Source organism: Entelurus aequoreus, linkage group LG19, assembly GCF_033978785.1.
Source record: "Entelurus aequoreus isolate RoL-2023_Sb linkage group LG19, RoL_Eaeq_v1.1, whole genome shotgun sequence".
Lineage (NCBI taxonomy): Eukaryota > Metazoa > Chordata > Actinopteri > Syngnathiformes > Syngnathidae > Entelurus > Entelurus aequoreus.
The window spans coordinates 35,607,878-35,627,593 of record NC_084749.1 but is presented as its reverse complement, the minus strand read 5'-3'; the positions used below and the strand labels follow the sequence as shown (position 1 = coordinate 35,627,593).

The window sequence follows — 19,716 nt, the reverse complement described above, 5'->3', positions numbered from 1 at the left end:
AATTTTTTTTTAACCTTGGGCTCCCCTCAAGTTTGTTCCCAGGGACCCAAAAGGGTCTCCGACATAAAAAATAATTAATATTCTATTAATAATTTTTTCTATTTAGACACATTAAATCTGTAGATCAGGGGTCACCAACGCGGTGCCCGCGGGCACCAGGTAGCCCGTAAGGACCAGATGAGTAGCCCGCTGGCCTGTTCTAAAAATAGCTGAAATAGCAGCACTTACCAGTGAGCTGCCTCTATTTTTTAAACTGTATTTATTTACTAGCAAGCTGGTCTCGCTTTGCCCGACATTTTTAATTCTAAGAGAGACAAAACTCAAATAGAATTTGAAAATCCAAGAAAATATTTTAAAGCCTTATCTTCACTTGTTTAAATAAATTCATAAATTTTTTTACTTTGCTCCTTATAACTTTCAGAAAGACAATTTTAGAGAAAAAAATACAACCTTAAAAATGATTTTAGGATTTTTAAACACATATACCTTTTTACCTTTTAAATTCCTTCCTCTTCTTTCCTGACAATTTAAATCAATGTTCAAGTAAAAAAAATGTTTTTATTGTAAAGAATAATAAATACATTTTAATTTAATTCTTCATTTTAGCTTCTGTTTTTTCGACGAAGAATATTTGTGAAATATTTCTTCAAACTTATTATGATTAAAATTCAAAAAAATTATTCTGGCAAATCTAGAAAATCTGTAGAATCAAATTTAAATCTTATTTCAAAGTCTTTTGATTTTCTATTAAAATTTTTGTTCTGGAAAATCTAGAAGAAATAATGATCTGTCTTTGTTAGAAATATAGCTTTGTTTGTTATATATTGTTTGTTATATATTCTAACAAAGTGTAGATTGGATTTTAACCTATTTAAAACATTTCATCAAAATTCTAAAATTAATCTTAATCAGGAAAAAATTACTAATGATGTTCCATAAATTCTTTTTTTAAGTTTTTCTCTTCTTTTTTTCGGTTGAATTTTGAATTTTAAAGAGTCGAAATTGAAGATGAACTATGTTTCAAAATGTAATTGTCATTTTTTTCGTGTTTTCTCCTCTTTTAAACCGTTCAATTAAGTGTAAATATCATTAATTATTAATAATAACATAGAGTTAAAGGTAAATTGAGCAAATTGGCTATTTCTGGCAATTTATTTAAGTGTGTATCAAACTGGTAGCCCTTCGCATTAATCAGTACCCAAGAAGTAGCTCTTGGTTTCAAAAAGGTTGGTGACCCCTGCTGTAGATCAACTTCAGGTTTATCTGTCGATAAAGTTTTTATTTTGTTTTTTTTAATAATGCTTTAGTTTATATCCTTTTTGTAAAAAAAAACAAACAAACGTTTTTTTTAATGGCAAAAACACAAAATATGCAATATTTTTCCCCAGAAAAGTATGAGAGTGGAATATTTGATTTGAAAAGTAAGTGTAGCATTATATGGGTCAACAACTATTTGAGTTCATTCATTCAAATTTTGTTGGCCATATAAAAAAAGTTTTAAATGGCATAAAACAAAAAAAGCCCACTTTTTTCTTGGGGATCCAAAAGTGCCCCACTCATAAAATTGTTAAAAGTAAGTCATACTTTTTTTTTTTTTTTACTTTTAAACACATACAGTACAGGCCAAAAGTTTGGACACACTTTCTCCTCATTCAATGCGTTTTCTTTATTTTCATGACTATTTACATTCTAGATTGTCACATCAAAACTATGAATGAACACATGTGGAGTTATGTACTTAACAAAAAAAAGGTGAAATAACTGAAAACATGTTTTATATTCTACTTTCTTCAAAATAGCCACCCTTTGCTCTGATTACTGCTTTGCACACTCTTGGCATTCTCTTGATGAGCTTCAAGCACACCTGTGAAGTGAAAACCAGTTCAGGTGACTACCTCTTGAAGCTCATTGAGAGAATGCCAAGAGTGTGCAGAGCAGTAATCAGAGCAAAGGGTGACTATTTTGAAGAAACTATATTATAATACATGTTTTTAGTTATTTCACCTTTTTTTTGTTAAGTACATAACTCCACATGTGTTCATTCATAGTTTGCATGCCTTCAGTGACAATCTACAATGTAAATAGTGGAATAAAAAAAACTAAAATAAACAAAACTCATTGAATGAGAAGGTGTGTCCAAACTTTTGGCCTGTACTGTATATGTTGTTTATAATTTTTTTAGATTTTTTTAGTCCTTTTTTGTTAGTTTTTTTATATGACCAACACAAAATATGCAACATTTTCCTTAAAAATATTTCAATGAGGAATATTTGATGAGAAGTAATTGGAGCCTTGAATATCTATATAATTCATAACATTGATTTTGATATATTATTATTTTTTGAGCAATGACTGCTTTTAAGACAAAATAGCCTGCATGGCAGTTTTGTGTTATTAGCGTCAACATTCCAACTTTTTCTCAGAACGTTTGACCTGTTGCTCTTTATTCTACTTTGTTTGTTTTTTTAATCTATCCATCTATATATATATATATTTAATTTAATTATAATTTTTTTATTTATTTTTTTCATAGTATTTTAAAAATGTGCCGCTAGCCGCACTTTGGACACCCCTCTTACAGTCTTTACCTACTAAGTCCACTGCAGCTCTTTTACATGTTTACGCTGTGTTCACACTGCAGGTTGATTCCTATGTTTTTTTCAGTTCAGTTCAGTTCAGTTTCAGTTTATTTGGAAAATGCATACGATACAATGTAATGCATCACACAATTCCAGTTGTTTCGTTACAGCACATCCGAAAAGGAGTAGGAAGAAGCATAGCTTATTTAATCCTACCCCTTTTCATACCGTAGCAGTTTTATCCAATTTCCTTTTTCTCTGTAACAGAACAGTGAACAAATAAATAATAAATAAATAATATACCATAGTAAACATAAAAATATTAAATACATAAATAATCTTTGTCTCGATAAAAAATAAAGGGTTCAAGATGTTCATCATAATTCTTGTTCTGTGTACTTTGTGAACACTTGTAGTTTGAACCGTCTCTTAAACTGAATCATATTGGTGCTTTGTTTGATTTATTTGCTTAATCCGTTCCATAATTTAATTCCACATACTGATATACTAAAAGTTTTAAGTAATGTACGAGCATACAGATGTTTTAAATTAGATTTTCCTCTGAGGTTATATTTCTCCTCTTTTGTTGAGAAGAAATGTTGTACATTCTTGGGTAGCAGGTTATAGTTTGCTTGGTACATCATTTTAGCTGTTTGCAAATGCACCAAATCATTGAATTTCAATAATTGTGATTTAATAAATAAAGGGTTTCTATGTTCTCTATATCCAACATTATTTATTATTCTAATTTATCTTTTTTGTAACACAGTTAGTGAATGAAGTGCACAATTGTAGTTGTTACCCATATTTTTACACAATAACTCAGATATGGTAACACTAGTGAGCAGTAAAGAATATGAAGTGATATTTGGTCTAGAACATGTTTTGCTTTATTCATTATTTATGTGTTTCTTGCTACTTTATGTTGTATCTTTTTTACATGAGATTTCCAATTCATTGTGTCATCTATTATTACACCCAAAAATGTGTTTTCTTTTACCCTTTCAGCCTTTTCTCCTCCAAACATATTGCTGGGTATTGTGGCCAAACAGCTCAATTTTTGTTTCATCTGACATCACACGGACAAAGATAAGACCTTATGGAGGAAAGTTCTGTGGTCAGATGAAACAAAAATTGAGCTGTTTGGCCACAATACCCAGCAATATGTTTGGAGGTGAAAAGGTGAGGCCTTTTAATCCCAGTAACACCATTCCTACCATCAAGCATGGTGGTCGTAGTATTATGCTCTGGCCTGTTTTGCTGCCAATGGAACTGGTGCTTTAAATGGGACAACGAAAAATGAGGATTAACTTCAAATTCTTCAGGACAACCTAAAATCATCAGCCCGGAGGTTTGGTCTTGGGCGTTCCAACAGGACAATGACCCCAAACACATTTCAAAAGTGGTAAAGGAATGGCTAAATCAGGCTAGAATTAAGGTTTTAGAATGGCCTTCCCAAAGTCCTGACGTAAACGTGTGGACAATGCTGAAGAAACAAGTCCATGTCAGAAAACCAACAAATTTAGCTGAAATGCACCAATTTTGTCAAGAGGAGTGGTCAAAAATTCAACCATAAGCTTGCCAGAAGCTTGTGGATGGCTACCAAAAGCACCTTATTGCAGTGAAACTTGCCAGGGGACATGTAACCAAATATTAACATTGCTGTATGTATACTTTTGACCCAGCAGATTTGGTCACATTTTCAGTAGACACATAATAAATTCATAAAAGAACCAAACTTCATGAATGTTTTTTGTGACCAACAAGTATGTGCTCCAATCACTCTATCGCAAAAAAATAAGAGTTGTAGAAAGTTTTGGAAACTCAAGACAGCCATGACATTATGTTCTTTACAAGTGTATGTAAACTTTTGATCGCGACTGTACATACAATTGTGCTGGTGTCAATATTTTCAAAAGTTCCTGGTTTTCACGAAATTTCAAGGAAATTCACATTCAAATGAATTAACATATTCATAGTTGGACAAAGCCTTAAATTCTCAAGATTGTGTGCCATTTTTAAACCCTATTCTGACCTTTCAACCATATAGCCACACTACTCTTCCGATATATTCAACACAAAACATGTTTTCCCTTTCCCAAAATTCCCAGGATTTCCATTAATATTCCCCCCATTGACAATGAATGAGAAATACACAATCGACTGCATATGCCGCATTTCTCTTCGATTTGACCCGTCCCACCATCCACACACTCCACTCACCCTGGACATTCAAGACAGCATGTTTCCTGGTTTCGAAAATTCCCAGATTACCCAGAATTACCAGGAATTTCCCACCATTGAAAATGAATGGGCAATATACAAACCTCTCCATATCCCACATTTCTCAATCGATTTGAACCTTTCCAACATTCACACACGCCGCTTAGCCTGGACATTTAAGCATTCCAAGTCCACTCATGCTTATCTGCAGTTTGGCAGCTTGCACACATAACAAATAAATAATAACATTAAAAAAAAATCTATGTTTTGATTATAATAATACATTTTACATGCATCAAACGAGGTGAAATACATATAAATGACAAATGAAGTGGATAAATGATCACTTTTACCTTTTACTGAAGACTCTTTGGCGATGAGCTATTCGGGCGCCACCTTTGTTCTTTGCTACGACTTCTTTCTTGAGGAATTCAATCGTGTTTGCAACTTTCTTGTCATGCCTCGCATGTCAGGGTTTGCTTGGCCTGATCCTGAACCCCTGGTTTGTTGCTCCTGATGCTTTGTCATCTGAAGGGGAATACAATAAAAGTGTCAAAGCACTTTGAGTACCTTGAAGGTAGAAAAGCGCGATATAAAATGAAAACCATTTTGTATCATTTTCCATTAGTTTCTGTTTTGTGCTCTTCTTTTGTTGCATCTGTTTCTTGTTTTGCGTTGAATACTTTCCCTTTACTTCTCTCTGAGAAGGTTGCTGTGTGCAGCAATTTGTATTCACTTATAATGAGGCTTATTATTATAAGACCCACAGCGCAATTTCACTAACAAGTTCTCTATGTATTTTTTGGTCATGAAAATCCATCCATCTATTTTCTACCGTTTGTCCCTCTCGGGTCGCGGCGGTGACTGGAGCCTATCCCAGCTGCATTCGGGCGGAAAGCGGGGTACACCCTGGACAAGTCGCCAACACAGATAGGATCAATTTAGTGTTCCCCACCAGCCTATCCCCAGGTGCATGTCTTTGGAGGTGCGAGGAAGCCGGAGTACCCAGAGGGAAGCCACGCAGTCACGTGGAGAACTTGCAAACTCCACACAGAAAGACCGAAGATCGAACCCAAGACCTTCTTATTGTGAACCAATAAGCTGCCGTCACGAAAGTCAGTTCCATAAACAATTAGTTTTTGAGTATAATCGGTAGATAACTAACTGTACTTGGAACGCTCCCTTTCCGTCGCCAAGTTATGTCTTGGTGTGGCGTCATCTACAGAACTAGACTCCATTCCCCTGCATAGACAGTATGGATAAAGACATATACAACTATTATTTTGATCATTTAATTGCATATTTTTGTCGCTCTTGTCCATTTAAAACTGATATATTATGTGCTAAAAAATAATAATAATAATCGCCATTTGGTATGCTATGGTCTTCTGTGGACACCATATAGCCTGTGTTTCCGTGTGTTCTTTCAGTATTTATTCAAGCCTCTTGAGGAAAACATCAGTAGAAGAGGACGCGAACGAGAATATTAGTGGCTTACCTACTTTTTGTCTTGTTTTTGAGCACAGGCCTGCACTTCTTTACCCGTTTTTCGCAGGTTCTGATTCAATCTCTCTCCACTTGAGAGTGCTCCTGCTTTTGGGGATCGTATTTGGCTTGAGTCTTTAAAAAAAAAATTAATACAAACTAATAAAAATTCGTCTTGTTTGCAGTCCCAATCCTTAAAATTATCCCTGCAAATTGCAATTTGACTGGAGAAGTCCATACTTTCCTCATATTCCCATAATTTGGAAATGAATGCAGGCTGATCCCTTATCTCGTTGTAAAGCTACGACCTGCGACAATGCATCTGGCAGACATGTTTGATCATTCCTTCTAATTATGCACGAAAATATAATGATTGATGCTACCAAAACACATGCTGCGCAATAAGGAATTTGCTTCAGTCTTCTGCAGGTGACGTCAGCAGGCTGATGCAGACCCGCCCACATTTTGCAGCTGAAAGTGAGATTTCAAAAATGTGCTGAAACTCATTAGAAAACAAGTCTTTAATCACTACTGTGTCTATTTTGGGTGGGAATTTTACCAGTAAACATCATATTTAGGTCCTATGAAATGAGTACTAATATTGTCAGTATCAGAAGGGCCCGTCATCTTCATCACTTTACCACTCTGAGTGTAAACAGTAAGTTAGGTATGTTCCATTGCTACTCCTGTCGCCTTTTACTTGTCTCTTGGTCTTTATTGTTGTACTTTTGTGTGTGGATCCTGAGCATGATTAGAGACACTTGTTCAATAATGTCACCTCTGTCTCGGCACCTGGACGTCCAGCCTTAACAGCTTTATGCCCCATTGGTGTGTTTATTTTGTTGTTTTTTTACAGTTAAACTCAATAAAAAAATGTGTAAAATTTTATGATTTTGCATGTGATTCTTTTTTTGGGCACTGGAATACGCAGAATGATACATGAAAGATGGACTAGTTTGTACACACAATGTTTGGCTGTTCAATAACGAGACTAAACTCAATTGTTTTGGGGGCCATACTTCCCCCTTCATAATTTTTTTTTAATTTAGTACATTTCTGAGAACCAGCATCCTCTTGACGTTTATCTATTTATTTAGTCAGGAAACTGAGTAAAATACAGTGATAACATCCTGTAATTTGATAATGATATTATTATTCATTTCCTCTTCTGAAAGATTAAAAATCAACATCAATGGGAGACTCAATTCTGTCTATTTGACTGATGAACATTACATAATTTATTCAGAAAGCATAAATGACGACAAATGTAGGTGGAATAGTATTAACCGCAAAATGTAACTGTAAAAAAAAAAAAATCATGATTTGTACATTTTCAGAATGTGCTTGGTTTATTTTTAAACAAAGTAAACAACCCGATGTTGTGGTTTTTTTTTTAAGTTATCATGCCATGATTTTACCAGTCGGGCCCACTTTGGAATAGATTTACCTCCATGTGGCCCCTGAGTTAAAATGACTTTGACACTGCTGGTTATAGAGATGATCCTTGACTAGCTTTTTTGCAGAAGGTCCTTAAAACGGCAGGGGGCTCCTATGACTCTGACAAAATAAATAAACCAAAATCAAATGAATAGAGGGCGCTGGTTCTCAGGAATATACAAAGTAAGACTAATAGTGAAGGGAGAAGTACGGCCCCTGCTCCTTAGCTTTCTGGAATTGTGTTCCCTATTTTTTTCAAATGTATATCCCTAGTACATGAAAATGTAATCATACAGAAATGATTAAAACACAAATGTACTACAGTATGTTGGCATTTTGTTCCCTGCAAAAGGGTTATGGTCTTTCTTGCTTAAAGCAGAAGGAAAGGCTTTGTTATTTTGCAATAAAGAACATCCATCTATCATGTTACCATGTCCCTTTTTAGTGTGGCCAGATATGGACTAATACGTGCACCAGCCCCCCGGAGGATACTCTATCACCCAGAGGATGCACCACAGGGAGTGTGTGGAGGTGGCGGTGGGCTGTCGGAGCTGTTCTGGGTGCAGCCAGGGGTGGGGGGTGGGGGTGCGGGGAGTGCAGGCAGCAGTTGGTGTGCAGAGACCAGAGGCTCAGGCTAGCTAGTTAAGAGCTTCTCTCTCCTATCCTCCATCTGCCAGGGACCGGGGTTGTGATTTGAGCTCCAGCAGAGCAGGAAGGAGATCGAAGGAGGGGTGGTGTGTTGTCGGGGAAGGGAGGGTAGGCGTGAAGAGACAGAAAAGAGGGGAAGTGAAAGGAAGAAGGAAATGATGAAAAGAAAGACATGGTAGGAGATGTTTAAAAAGTTTAAAGCAGGGTTCACTGACCCCCAAGGGCTCCATATCATAGACAGGAAAATACAATTTTCTGTATATTTTCTGGTATTGCAGATAACTGCGAATATTAGTGCACCCATTTCAAATGGTATTGTTTTTCTTTGCCCATGCACCACATCTTCAAAGGGGTTCTAGAAAGGTTAAGAAGACACAGGGAGTTTGGTTTTGGAGACAACGTGTGCCGCAGTAAGAGGAAGAATGTAGTCAGTTGGATTGTTATGACTTACTGTTAAAAGTCTTGTAAAGGTCAGACAAAAACCCAAGCAATTTTTCCACATAAGAAATAAAACTAACCTAATTAATTTATTGTGGACACCCAATAATATGAACAGAAATCAAATGATTACATTTTTAATCTGATTAATCACACTTTTGAATTTGGATTAATCATGAATAATATACATTAGAATTAACTTGTCTAAAAGTCCAATAGTTGGAAACAAATGCAATTTTATTGTCAGAATGTCATACAGGATTTTTTCCAAAAATATTTTATTTGAATGCACGTCATTTATTTGCTCAAAACGTTTTATCTTAAGTCCCATTTTGAAGTGAAACACACCTGTCACAGTCGCCTCACTCATCTTTGCAATGACCTGATCAGTGACCACCTCACAACCTTTCAGGTTAACCTATGTTAACCTGTGGTTAAAATAAAAGAGCATGAGTGCTCAAAATAAATTGGGTGATTTAATTTGTATTCACACATGATTAATGAGATCATTTTTTGTGATTAATCACACGAGTTAAAGGCCTACTGAAATGAATTTTTTTTATTTAAACGGGGATAGCAGATCTATTCTGTGTCATACTTGATCATTTCGCGATATTGCCATATTTTTGCTGAAAGGATTTAGTATAGAACAACGACGATAAAGATTGCAACTTTTGGTATCTGATAAAAAAAGGCTTGCCCCTACCGGAAGTAGCGTGACGTAGTCAATTGAACATATACGCAAAGTTCCCTATTGTTTACAATGATGGCCGCATGAAGTGAGAGAGATTCGGACCGAGAAAGCGACAATTTCCCCATTAATTTGAGCGAGGATGAAAGATTTGTGGATGAGTAAAGTGCAAGTGAAGGACTAGTGGGGAGTTGAAGCTATTCAGATAGGGAAGATGCTGTGAGAGCCGGGGGTGACCTGATATTCAGCTGGGAATGACTACAACAGTAAATAAACACAAGACATATATATACTCTATTAGCCACAACACAACCAGGCTTATATTTAATATGCCACAAATTAATCCTGCATAAAAACACCTACGTGTTTGTTATGCTAGCTCCTAGCTCCTCTGCTAGCTCCTAGCTTCATAGAACACGCCAATACAATTCAAACACCTGATCAACACACACAATCACTCAGCCCAAAAGACCGTTCACCTAACCCAAGGTTCATAAAGCTTATATATTTTTAAAAAGTTACGTACGTGACGCGCACATACGGTCAAGCTATCAAATGTTTAGCAGCCAAGGCTGCATACTCACGGTACCTGATATTCAGCTGGGAATGACTACAACAGTAAATAAACACAAGACATATATATACTCTATTAGCCACAACACAACCATGCTTATATTTAATATGCCACAAATCAATCCTGCATAAAAACACCTGCGTGTTTGTTATGCTAGCTCCTATGCTAGCTCCTAGCTCCATAGAACACGCCAATACAATTCAAACACCTGATCAACACACACAATCACTCAGCCCAAAAGACCGTTCACCTAACCCAAGGTTCATAAAGCTTATATATTTTTAAAAAGTTACATACGTGACGCGCACATACGGTCAAGCTATCAAATGTTTAGCAGCCAAGGCTGCATACTCACGGTACCTGATATTCAGCTGGGAATGACTAAAACAGTAAATAAACACAAGACATATATTTACTCTATTAGCCACAACACAACCAGGCTTATATTTAATATGACACAAATTAATCCTGCATAAAAACACCTACGTCTTTGTTATGCTAACTCCTAGCTCCTATGCTAGCTCCTAGCTCCATAGAACACACCAATACAATTCAAACACCTGATCTACACACACAATCACTCAGCCCAAAAGACCGTTCACCTAACCCAAGGTTCATAAAGCTTATATATTTTAAAAAAGTTACGTACATACGCAAAAAAAAGTTGCGCACATACGGTCAAGCGATCAAATGTTTAGAAGCCAAAGCTGCATACTCACAGTAGCACGTCTGCGTCTTTGTCATCCAAATCAAAGTAATCCTGGTAAGAGTCTGTGTTGTCCCAGTTCTCTACAGGCGTCTGTGTATCGAAGTCAAAAGTCCTCCTGGTTAGAGTCTCTGTTATCCGAGTTCTTCCATCTTGACTGCATCTTTCGGGAATGTAAACAAAGAAGCGCCGGCTGTGTACTGTTGTTGCTGACTTCGTTCGAAAAATATGTCCATTTCGCACCGACAACTTTCTTCTTTGCTTGCTCAGCTTCTTTCTCCATAATGCAATGAACATGATTGCAACAGATTCACGAACACAGATGTCCAGAATACTGTGGAATTATGAAAAGAAAACAGAGCTTTTTCGTATTGGCTTCAATGTGGAAGGCATACCCGTGTTCCCCGGGCTACGTCACGCGCATACGTCATCCTCAGAGGCGTTTCGAACCGGAAGTTTAGCGGCAAATTTAAAATGTCACTTTATAAGTTAACCCGGCCGTATTGGCATGTGTTATAATGTTAAGATTTCATCATTGATATATAAACTATCAGACTGCGTGGTCGGTAGTAGTGGGTTTCAGTAGGCCTTCAACTCGCCATTTTTGACAGCCCGACAAATAACACAACTTATGGAGAATAATTGTAGTTTGAAATGCAGAAAACATTGTGAAATACATATAAATGACTAATGTAATGTATGAATGATCAGTTATTGATTATCTCTCATTGAAGAGTCTAATTGGTGGAGACGGTTACACGTGGACAGGAAGGGGGAGGCATGCGGGCGCCTTTGTACTTTGGTACGACTTATTTCTAAAATATCTAAGTGTTTCTCACCTTCTTTATCAACACTGGCAACTTTTTCTGGCTCTAAGGTAGCTATTCGAACTGAGTCACAAGTTTAGGCACTTGAGTACGATGATACCGAAGCCCCAAGCACTGTTGGAAGATTGTTTTTGTCATTTAAATATGTAAGTTTAAAGAAAAAATATGTCATAAATGTTAAAATAAACCTAATATAGCCGTGAAAGTTCAATGAAATCTAATTAAGAATGTCTAAGACGACCTACACCCACTATCAAAAATACGAAATGGATCATTAGCAGTAAACCCAACATCAAACACCTGTTTCAATACAGACGTCATAACGTCATCAAAGCTTAGCTTGAAATATTCGCACATGGCACCAACATGTTGGAACAAAAATGAGCCGACAGAAGAAAGATAAACAAATAAAAATAAATCCATTAGTGGCAGTATAGGAGAAAGTTATGTAGAAGTTTCACTTTTGCATCTCATTGCACATAACTGTGGTGCATTCAAGGACCCTTGATTAAAGTTAGAAACAGAGACGTTACTACAGTTTTTAAAGACTGGGAGAGAGTTGACTCCCAGTAGACGAACTAATAATAATATAATCATGAAGTATTATTATGACTAGGTTAATCTGTACTTTACACTTTGAAGTTAAGGGAAACTTGACGCTTTTATAATCCTATTTAAGTAAATAATGACAAATTATATGATTATTTAAATTCATATTGTGGACACTTTACATTGAACTTGTTGGCTTTTTTTTTTTAAAGAAAACTAACTTTTTTCTAAAACAAACCTAATTATTTAGCATGGTTTATCTAGATGTGTTTTAGATATGTTAATCCAGTGTTTCTCAAACTGTGATAGTGGTACGTCCATCTAGTGGTATGCCAAAAAAATCACTTAATTAAATATTCAAACACAGTCTCACCGTTCAAACTTGGTGTAATGTTACAATGGCCAAAAATACTTGTTAAATAAAACTTCTGCCTTGTTTTTAATGGATACTTAGGCCTTGTACGCTACTATATTTTAATGATGGTCATTATGGCGGTACTTGGAGAGCCAAGTGTTTTCTGAGGTGATACTTAGAAGCACCGTGTTCATCCCAGGGCCGGTTCTAGGCAGGCATATATGAGGGGGCAATCAGAAATGTGATTGGGGCCTCATGTGTACACGCTGCTCCATCATGCTCCAGCACTGTTTTTCTGTGTTAATACAGTAGTAACATTGCCTTCTTCATAGAATTTGGTTTTTAGCTACAGTGAAGGCCTGCTTTACTAAGATCCAAATACCATGTACTAAACAGAGTGTGCAATCTATAAAATATTAGTGGGTGTGTTGCGTAGGATTTACTAAGACTGTGTGTACAATTGAAAAGTGGTGCAAACTGCCTTATTTAAATGAGGATTTTGCGTGTACTATTCGGGGTATCACGCGATCATTTACTGCACATTCATGTTATGCTGCTACGTGTGGCGTTTTGCTATGTTTTCAAACATGCAGGAGACATTTTACATGCAGTTGTGCAGATGACACCATTTTTCTTTATTTTACTTTTTTTACTGCTGAAGGTGCATGGGAGAGAGGCTGCACTAACTCCACTCAATGCACAAAAATTCATACTTCAAGAAGTTTTTTTAATATAAGGAATATTTTAATGATATATATTCTACGTGAAAAAAAATGAATGTCATTAAAAAAAATACTAAAGGGCACCAAAACGCATCAATTGAGTTGGTTTTAATCAGCCGAACTGCACTTTTTTTGAAAGTTTTTTGAAACTTTTGTCCAGCGTTCACAATCATTAGGAGAGATGTTGTTTTTTTATGCATTCTAAATTTTAAATAAATGTGATCGAAAGTCTGCTTGAATTGGAGCCTACTGGAGCCGCTCGATTCTGCCTATAAAGCCCTTAAAAAAAACAACTTCTCCGTTGAGGTTTTATATACATGATGTAAGTATTTATGTAATGTAGTAACAGGCACATTTATAATAACATTTAATATTTATGTTTTTGATCATTTTAAGCATACGCGGTGCATTAATTTCAAAAAAGCATCACGACTGTTTGCTTCTTTTTTTTATCACAACTGATTATCACTCACTGCAAACTTTGTGAGAGCCAACATACATAAAACGTCACTTACTGTATAAGGTCTGCTGTCATTAGGATGCTGACTGCTATGCTGTTCAATATATTCCCATTTAGGTGAAGAATTACTCATAATCCTCGCGAAGAAACGGGGTCGGGTGTGGGGGGGACCCAGCATCTTTTTGTGTCGTTCGCCATTTCCGTGTCCTAAATGGCTGTCAAAGTGTACGAACTTGTCTGATTATATCCTCAGCCATCTACTTTCCAGGTGAGAGGCATGATTTATGATCTGCAATAAAATTACAGGGAGCAGGGAAGCGAGGAAACAGCAGACCACTCGATGATGTAAAGTAGAGATGTCCGATAATATCGGACTGCCGATATTATCGGCCGATAAATGCTTTAAAATGTAATATCGGAAATTATCGGTATCGGTTTCAAAAAGTAAAATGTATGACTTTTTAAAAAGCCGCTGTACGGAGTGGTACACGGACGTAGGGAGAAGTACGAAGCAGTTGCGTCTCCCAGTCATACTTGACAACCCTCCTGACTTTCCCGGGAGACTCCCGAATTTCAGTGCCCCTCCAGAAAATCTCCCAGGGCAACCATTCTCCCGAATTTCTCCCGATTTCTACCCAGACAACAATATTGGGGGCGTGCCGGCCCAATCAGATAATATCTACGGCTTTTCACACACACAAGTGAATGCAAAGCATACTTGGTCAACAGCCATACAGGTCACACTGAGGGTGACCGTATAAACAACTTTAACACTGTTACAAATATGTGCCACACTGTGAACCCACACCAAACAAGAATGACAAACACATTTCGGGAGAACATTTGCACCGTAACACAACATAAACACAACAGAACAAATACCCAGAACCCCTTGCAGCACTTACTCTTCCAGGACGCTACAATATACATTTCCCGCTACCCCCTAACCCCCCCACCTCAACCCCGCCCCCCTTAACCTCCTCATGCTCTCTCTTTAGGAGAGCATGTCGCAAATTCCAAGCTGCTGTTTTGAGGCATGTTTAAAAAAAAATAATGCACTTTGTGACGTCAATAATAAATATGGCAGTGCCATGTTGGCATTTTTTTCAATAACTTGAGTTGATTTATTTTGGAAAACCTTGTTACATTGTTTAATGCATCCAGCAGGGCATCACAACAAAATTAGGCATAATAATGTGTTAATTCTACGACTGTATATATCAGTATCGGTTGATATCGGAATCTGTAATTAAGAGTTGGACAATATCGGAATATCGGATATCGGCAAAAAAAGCCATTATCGGACATCTCTAATGTAAACATAGGGACGCACAGGAAGTAATAACTTCGCCGCTATAAATAGTTTGTCTGCATTAGCGCTTATAATAACAACATTACCAATACTTAGTTAATATTCCAGTCACGAAATGTAAATGAGTATTGTTGGCGGTTTTTGAAGGATTATTTATTGGATTTTATGGGCAGACTAAAGGACCTTCCATTGGCTCCTCTGTGAGTGGACTTTTATTTACATTTATTTAATATTTAGAAAGCATAAAAAAAAAATCCATCCGTGGTCATGTCTTTCATAATGATTGTGAACGATAGGCAAAATTCCCCAAAAAGTGCAGTTCTCCTTAAGTCCTCTTGCAGCTATATTTTTTAGACAATGTGTAAAAAATGTTATTTCTTACCATCCAAATATGTTGAAACGTACTTGTAGGATGGAGGATTCTCGTCTGTCCATCGTCTGTCTGTGCAGCACGAGCACTGATCCTGCAGCCGTGTGTGGAACAATTACTAAATAAAACACAAAATGGTTGCACAAAGTTGATGAGTGTTGATAAATCACGTTGCGCATGGTAAATAATTATACTTGCATCTCCTCCTCCTATTGCGGGTGTTTTGATGATCAGCATATATTTTGCATATTAATGAAGACAGACACGCAAAATGGATTGCACGCCTTATTCTGCTCACTTAAGAGATGCAATCCACTTTGCGCACGTTTAGTAGATCAGCTGTGCGAGTGCTATCATGTTTGCACGTGTTTTAGTACACGCAAACCTTTAGTAAATCAGGCCCTATGTTTCCAACTCCAACCTGGAGAAGAGGAATTGCACTTTGTCAAGCCTCTACCTTCACACCTGTACAACTTGGGTGTCCCACCTAAAGACTAAGCTCCTGCTGGTAGCTCTTAACCACAATAAGGTGGCGATCTCTCAGGGGGGGAACTAAAAAATTAAATTAAAAGAAATAATATAAAGTATCCTTTATCCATATGTTATCAACTATCACAACATTTATCATAACTTGATGGTCTAATTCTTAAATTAAATTTAACCTATAGGACTTTACACACAATACTCAATATTTACAAAACTGAAAAATCCAGTAGTCTAATGAATAACATCAAACCATTATTCCCAAACTAGTTTATCATCAAGTCAGCCGAATCATGCCTCAAACTTTCTGTAACTGAATAAATTTACATATGCATAAAAAAATTGTTTTCTTTTGTATTTTTTTGTTTACTGAATTAAGTCACGTTTATGACAACCTTTTTTCCAAAACACGATATAGAATGTGAGATATAACAGGATAATGCATACATTTATCATTTCTTTTCAAAACCCTTACAAAAAAGTGGCACCCCAAAAATGTACTGTGGGACCCCATTTTTATAACATGATGGGGGTACCTGGGACCCCATTTTGAAAATTCCTAGTGCCAACACTGATGGGAGTATTGGTGCGTGCAAATCAGCAGCAGGCGGCTGTGGCCTGTGGGCCGCTTCTAATACTAATCAAATATCATCCCGGGAGGCCATAGATAATTAATTCCTTGACTTTGACACCCCTGCTAAATTCATCCAATATGCATCATTGTTTTATGACTTACACAGTATCTGATATAATTTATCCTGAATTCATCCATTATTCATCATTATTTAATGAATATAGCAGTGTCTGATATAATTAATCTGAATTCATTCAATATTCATCATTATTTCATGAATAACACAGTATCTGATATCATTTACATTGAATTCATGCAATATTCATTATTCTTTCATGAATACTCCAGTGTCTGATATAATTGATCTTGAATGCATCCATTATCCATCATTATTTAATGGATATAACAGTGTCTGATATCATTTATCCTGAATTAATTCAATATTCATCATTACTTAATGAACACCACAGTGTCTGATATCATTTATCCTGAAATCATCCAATATTTAATGAATACCAGTGCCTGATATTATTTATCCTGAATCCATCCAATATACATTATTTTTTCATCAATACGACAATGTATGGTAACATTATTCCTAAATTCATCCAAAATGCATCATTGTTTTATGACTAACACAGTATATGATATCATTTATCCTGAATTCATCCAATATTCATCATTATTTCATGAATAACACAGTATCTGATATAATTTATCCTGAATTCATCCAATATTCATGTTTCTTTCATGAATACCCCAGTGTCTGATATCATTTATCCTGAATTCATCCATTATTCATCATTGTTTAATGAATATAGCAGTGTCTGATATAATTAATCTGAATTCATTCAATATTCATCATTATTTCATGAATAACACAGTATCTGATATCATTTACATTGAATTCATGCAATATTCATCATTCTTTCATGAATACTACAGTGTCTGATATAATTGATCTTGAATTCATCCATTATCCATCATTATTTAATGGATATAACAGTGTCTGATATAATTTATCCCGAATTAATTCAATAGTCATCATTACTTAACGAACACCACAGTGTCTGATATCATTTATCCCGAATTAATTCAATAGTCATCATTACTTAACGAACACCACAGTGTCTGATATCATTTATCCTGAATTCATCCAATATTCATCATTATTTCATGAATAACACAGTATCTGATATCATTTATCCTGAATTCATCCAATATTCATCTTTCTTTCATGAATACCCCAGTGTCTGATATCATTTATCCTGAATTCATCCATTATCCATCATTATTTAATGGATATAACATTGTTTGATATCCTTTATCCTGAATTGATCCATTATTCATCATTATTCAATGAATATAGCAGTGTCTGATATAACTAATCGGAATTCATTCAATATTGATCATTCTTTCATGAATAACACAGTATCTGATATCATTTATCCTGAATGCATCCATTATCCATCATTATTTATTGGATATTACCGTGTCTGATATTATTTATCATTATTTAACAAACACCACATTGTCTGATATCATTTATTTTAAATCATCCAATATTTAATGAATACCAGTGTCTGATATAATTTATCCTGAATCCATCCAATATTACTCAATCTAGAATCTAGACTTAGTAATGTTTTTTTTTTCTTCAAGTTGTGTTTTACTGTACCAACTAACAGGGAACTTTTAATTATATTTATTTCATTGTGTTCTCTGACCAGTGAGTATGTAGTCACTTGCAGCGTGAGGAAGTCCACATTAAGGCAAGTAATGGTATCCTACATATTCCTTTTCATAAACAGGAATGAACACTTAATAGCTCATTTCGACCAAACAGCTCATTTCGACGCAACACCTGACGCAGCAAATACACACAGCTTTAACTTACAGTTGTGTCCACGTCCCGGTCAATGGCATACTAAAACATATAGTGTCAAAAAAGAGACATATTGACTTTATCCCAAATGTTCACATATGATGTAGAACACGTTATATACTCAATTTATAGTTTTGGCGCGACGGGTCAGACATTCAACTTGAACTTCCTCATCTCAGAAGGAAACTAATCTGATTGGCCGACCTTCGTCGCTAACTCCCACCCTCTCTCATATTGTACGCTATTTAAGAACTGTGATTGGATAGCTTCTGAGCTTGTCCCACCCATTTACATGACGTTATTAAATATGATTGGATTTTGTTTCTGACAACTTTTAGTCTCGTTTTTAATTGGTCAACACTGGTTTAGTGAGGGGAGGGGCGTGTGTGTGCGCGCGCACTTGGACTAGCGGAACCTGGCAGATGACGGACCAAAAAGTGGAAAGATGATATCATAGGAGTGTTGTAGCGTGTCCCTTTTTTAGGGGACTTTTGTCAACTTGTAATATTTACGTTCTGTGGGTATATTGGAAAATTAGGTTTTTCAATCCGGCCACCCGGACATTTCCCACATTTTTTTTTAGATCTTTAAGATCGAAACTAGGGATGTGGGGAAAAATCGATTCGAATTCGAATTGCGATTCTCACGTTGTGCGATTCAGAATCGATTCTCATTTTTAAAAAATCGATTTTTTATTTATTTTTATTTTTATTTGTATTTTTGTATTTTTTTTATTTTTATTTTTTTATTTTTTTTATTTTTTATTAATCAATCCAAAAAAACAATACACAGCAATACCATAATGCAATCCAATTCCAAAACCAAACCCGACCCAACAACACTCAGAACTGCAATAAACAGAGCAATTGAGAGGAGACACAAACACGACACAGAACAAACCAAAAGTATCCATCCATCCATCCATCTTCTTCCGCTTATCCGAGGTCGGGCCACGGGGGCAGCAGCCTAAGCAGGGAAGCCCAGACTTCCCTCTCCCCAGCCACTTCGTCCAGCTCTTCCCGGGGGATCCCGAGGCGTTCCCAGGCCAGCCGGGAGACATAGTCTTCCCAACGTGTCCTGGGTCTTCCCCGTGGCCTCCTACCGGTCGGACGTGCCCTAAACACCTCCCTAGGGAGGCGTTCGGGTGGCATCCTGACCAGATGCCCGAACCAACTCATCTGGCTCCTCTCGATGTGGAGGAGCAGCGGCTTTACTTTGACCAAGCCAAAAGTAGTGAAACAAAAATTAATATTATCAACAACAGTATCAATATTAGTTACAATTTCAACATAGCAGTGTTTAAAAATCCCTCATTGACATTATCATTAGATATTTATAAATAAATTTAAAAAAAGAACAATAGTGTCACAGTGGTTTACACTTGCATCGCATCTCATA

General features: G+C 36.3%; 1 long non-coding RNA gene across 1 annotated transcript; it reads right to left on the bottom strand.

Annotated features, from left to right (window-relative positions):
- Positions 1-5,161: 5,161 nt before the first annotated feature.
- On the bottom strand, positions 5,162-18,482 carry LOC133635329 (uncharacterized). The gene is made up of 3 exons (XR_009822049.1): positions 18,331-18,482; positions 15,389-15,494; positions 5,162-5,330 (listed from the first exon to the last, which is right to left on the bottom strand). It is a non-coding gene; the product is annotated as an uncharacterized LOC133635329 (long non-coding RNA).
- Positions 18,483-19,716: the final 1,234 nt, after the last annotated feature.